The 4,508-nt window shown below is 56.1% G+C and overlaps 1 long non-coding RNA gene across 1 annotated transcript in view; it reads left to right on the top strand.

The window, feature by feature from the left end:
- LOC142417916 (uncharacterized) overlaps nucleotides 1-4,508 on the top strand; it is a 480,711-nt gene that overhangs the window by 192,721 nt on the left and 283,482 nt on the right. The window lies entirely within an intron of this gene.

Here is a 4,508-nt window from a genome sequence, read left to right as displayed (position 1 = left end):
CCTCCATTTAAGTAGGGGCTGGAAAGGCACTGGCCGTGAGGCGCATGCGCTGTTGTCCCAGAGTAGAACAGGCGCATGCGCACTGCCCGTCATAACGGCCAGTTTGGGGGTGGCGGACAGGCTGCGGCGCCATGTTGGAAGTGGTGTGGCGGGTCCCACTGTGGCACCCCTTTCTGTCAGGGCAGGCCTGGTTCCCCAAGCCCGCCATCCCCCCTGCGGCCTGGCCGAGCCGAACCCTTCCAACCCCAATATCGGCGACGTCTCCACACAGGACACAGGGTTCTGAGAGAAGTTCAAGGCCACCTAGCTTCCCCCCTGCTGAGCTGCTGAGGTGGCCAGTCCCAGGCCTGCCCTGCTGCACACCTGAGGGAAGAAGCAAGGTGTGGAGGAACATTATAGGGGTTTGGGTCCAGGGAAATGAAATTACAGAAATTTGAATATGAATTAAGAAACGAAGGCATTTTCAGGAGTGCGGGTCACTCTACCCCCATCCTACATCTGTTTTCCAGAAAGAAAAGCTACCACCACAGAGAAGCTGCCATCTTCTCTCTCCTGCAGCATAGGTGGGGATGGCTGGGTTTATCACACACTGGGGCAGTGACGGGGCTCTGCTTCCTCATAAACCACGTCCAGCCCGGAGCAGGGAGCTGGTTTTATCAGTACAGACAGTCTCAGCCTCCCACCATCTCGTGCTGCTCTGAGGCAAGGCTCCCGCAGTGCGAAGGGACCAGCGTGTTCCCATCCATCTTCCCCTTGTCAAACCACCCTGGGCTCTGGAAAGGAGCTGAAACAGCCCAAAGGGCCTCTTTTGTTCAACAACTTCAGCGCGTTTCATAACCCACCTTATCATGCTGCAAACAGCTGTGCCCGGGCTCTGGCGCTGCGAGGGGCGATGCACGGCCAGGCACTGTGTTTTCTGTGTGTGACATTGCCCGGCCATGATTGCCTGCCCGTGTTCTATGGGGACACCTGCTAGAGGAGATCTTGTCCCATCCGTGGGTATAAGAGAGAAGATCCCTGTCTGAGGTCAGCGTCCAGCGCCTCTCATGCCTTTCCCCACTGGGCTGGTGTGATTGGGAAGGGTTTTTTTCCCTGTACAGCAGAACCATCTCTTTTTTTATAGCAATCCATGCTCCTTCTGCTAACACTCACCCCCTCATTCAAAAGGCAGCCAGAGCCAAAAGGAAATCTCCCCTCACTGAGCCTGGGGAACAATGGTGTGTTCTCCCCTGAATAGTGCTGTATGTCTCCTAAAAAGCCAGTGAAAAGGCTCCCTCACCCCCTCATGGGGTGACTGAGCCCTCAGAGCAAAGGGGGGGAGCTGGGATAGAGGCACCCAGCCCACGTCCCAGCTGCCAGGTGGGGTGGTAAAGAGTGAATAAATGTGCAGAAAGTCAGTCTGCCAGTAAATTGTGTCAAAACTGCCGGAGTTTGTGCAAATGTGAGGTGCAATGCCACATCCAAGGGGAGGCAGCAGAAAAAACCTGGCTTGCTGGTCAAATGCAAAGAGTCAAAGCAGCAGGGGTTATTTCTGGTAAAATGAAAAAGAAAGGGTAGAAACGCTGCAATTTGAACATGTGTTAAAATACACTGCAAAAGGGTGCAAAGCACACCTGGGATCTCTAGGCTGTAAATACCCCCCCAGCTCATTGGTGGCTGTTTCTCCAGCGGTGGGTGCAGTCGGCGGAACGGCAGCTCCGAGACAGTCCTGGTCCCGCCACCTTCCCGCCTTCCCGCTGCAGCCGCGCCGCTCTTCCCGCCCTGCAAACCGCCAGCCGCAGGGTCCCCGCAGGCCTGGTAGGAATTGCTTTCCGCGCCGAAGCTGCCGCGGCGGATGAAAAGCGAACGTGGTGACTCAGGAGCGGCCGCGGAGGAATGCTGAGTCACCCTTTGCTTCCCCCTCCATGAGACAGAACAGGGAGAAAAAGGCCCTTTATCTCCCTCGGAGAAGGGATTTTCATCCAGGTGGATGCGCTCACTATCAGCATGGGCACGGAAGGCAGAAAACACACCCAACACAGCTGAATAAGGATTGCATCCTCAGTGCAATGTTCAGTTGGGGCTTTGGTATGCTGACAAGAGAGCTAACGAATCCCTTTTGCAGCATTTGCCAAGCAAAGCTGGATCCAGTGCTCCGAAACCCAAGACACGGGATCAGATCGGAGCCTGACACCTTTGGGGTGTTGGAAGCAGCGGGGTTCAAACAACATAATGGCCCCGTTGTTCAGCAACGGGAGTTTTCACCACCGCAGGCATGAGGAAGTGGCTCCCACTCACAGGGATGTGACAGTCGCTTCTCTCCGAGGTCGAGGTGTTCAGGGCGTTGGTCACCCAAAATGCTGCAGAAAAGAGAATCGACCTGATTTGCAGGTAGGAAAACTGAGGCAGATAGGGGCTTTGCTTTGCCTGCTCAGGGCTTGGCTCCGAGTCACTGGAAAGACCCAGATATCCCCCAAATCCACATTTCTATTGGCTGCCTTTATGGTGGCGAAGGTCATTGTGCAAAAGGTGTAATCTTGACAAGATTCGGATAAATTCAATTAATAGTAGCTCTCAAAGCGGGGACTTTCTGTCCCCTGCATTGTGGCTTGGTACTGCTCACCCCAGGAACAGTTCCTGCTTAAAAAATCATCATTTTATTGAAAAAAAATGAATTATGTCTGCCCTTGCCTCCCACTGGCAGGGTTAATCCCGCTCCTGCACAGAGGGGACAGTGGGGATGCGACGGGGCAGCCGTGCTCCCCGAGCCACAGGAGCTGCCTGCAAGGCACGCAGCGTGCGGCGGGGAGGGCAAAACAAGATTAATACAGCCAGGAGCCTCCAAAAGGGCTTTGCATTTGATGTGGGAGAGGAGAGAGATCAGAGTACGGAGGAGCCAGGATTAACATAAAATTACAAAACTTTCATTATGGGCTGAAGGGCTGTCCCGGGCTGCGTGCCCCCATGGTGTGACCCGCTGGTGCCCTGGGCTGCGAGAACGCGTGGGAACACTGTTGCCAGTGGCACTGCCCTCGCCTCCTCCCCAGATGCGGCCTATTCTGTCTCCCCTTAGGTCAGCCAGATAGAAAAGGAGATTAATCTTTAGCCAGATTAATCTTCAGCCAGAAAACCCAGGAGCTCTGAGCTGGCTGAGAAGTCCCCAACTTTCCTTTCCAGGTGGGGTTAAAAGGGGAGACCCCCTGAAAGAGGGAGCGAGCGTGCACAGATGGGGCGTGGGATGCACCCAGGCATGCACCCTGGCTGTTACCGTGCCCATGAACTTGAAGGGATGAGATGGGAACCAAATCCACCAAAGGACTTTGCCCCCCTGGTAATGTCTCCAAGCCCCACTGGCTTCGCTTTGATCCTGGCCTGGGTCCAGAGCATCGCGATGTGCCATAGGGATGCACAGTGCTCCTGGAAAACTGGATCCATGTGGGACAAAGGTTGGCGTTTGGGCTCCTGCAGCTTCCCAGTCCTTCCTGTGCAGCACTGGAAAGGACCACACCAGCCTGGCTGCTCCAAGAAAAGATGTGGCATGGCAGCAGTTGCACTGAAACAGCACCTGAGCGATCACCTAACGAGGAATCCCTCAACAACTCTCCTCTCCTTGCAGGAAGGAGGTTCATGGGGATCAATCCCTCGAAGGCTGGCCCCAAAAGTCCCCCCAAGCCCACATCCGTCGCAGACACAAGCTGTGCTCTCCCTCCCTCCAGCTTTATTTGCAGAGGGAATTAAGGTCCTGCTGGGAAAACCTCCCCTGTGCTCTGATAACTGCCTGCATAGCCAGCTCTAAATGGCTTTTTGTAAATGAATGACCAGGATTAACGAGGTTCCCCTCGTCACTGTTTACTTAGCACTCCATCGGAGTGGGGGGAACAGGGCAGAGACCCCCTCCTCTAGCCAAGCCCCTTGGGCCACCGAGGAGCTGGCACGTACTGGGGACCAACATGGTGCCACCCAGCACGTGGCTGAGCCCTTCCTCTCCTCCTTAGATCAGGAGCTGAGGTCCCCAGCTGGGTTTGGGATGGGTGGGATGTGTGTGCATGCACCGGGAGCATCAGTCCCAGGGACAGAGGAACTACGTGGCACCGTATTTTGTGAGCTAGGGGCCAGGCTGGGGACGATGCTCATTTTCTCTCTACGCCACGTTGCTGGGGAAGGAAGGGGGGTGTTTGCCATGCGGGTTGGTGTTGGGCACACATCCCCCCACGTGATGAGGATGGGGAGGCTGTGCAGGGCTGCAGCTGGCCACGTCCCCCTGGCAGGAATGTGCTCGGTGATGCCAGGGCTGGCAAGGAGCCGCCCGGCAAGGCCATAGTGTCCGTCGAGGGGTGCAGGTCTGTCGAGCCCCATGCAGAGGGGACCTTTCTCCGCCATCCCTCTCTGCCCACAGCGGGGGGCAGGGGTCCTGCCTTCGCCTGCTGCACTCCCAGCAGCTGGAGCCACGGCAGCTGCCTTGCCAGTGCACAGCTCCGACCTTTGGATGTTTGCACATTCCTGCCTGTTAATGTCTCTCATAACCAAAA

Source organism: Mycteria americana, chromosome 16 (genome assembly GCF_035582795.1).
Source record: "Mycteria americana isolate JAX WOST 10 ecotype Jacksonville Zoo and Gardens chromosome 16, USCA_MyAme_1.0, whole genome shotgun sequence".
NCBI lineage: Eukaryota > Metazoa > Chordata > Aves > Ciconiiformes > Ciconiidae > Mycteria > Mycteria americana.
The sequence above is the reverse complement of the archived record's forward strand: the minus strand, read 5'-3'. Positions and strand labels throughout refer to the sequence as shown.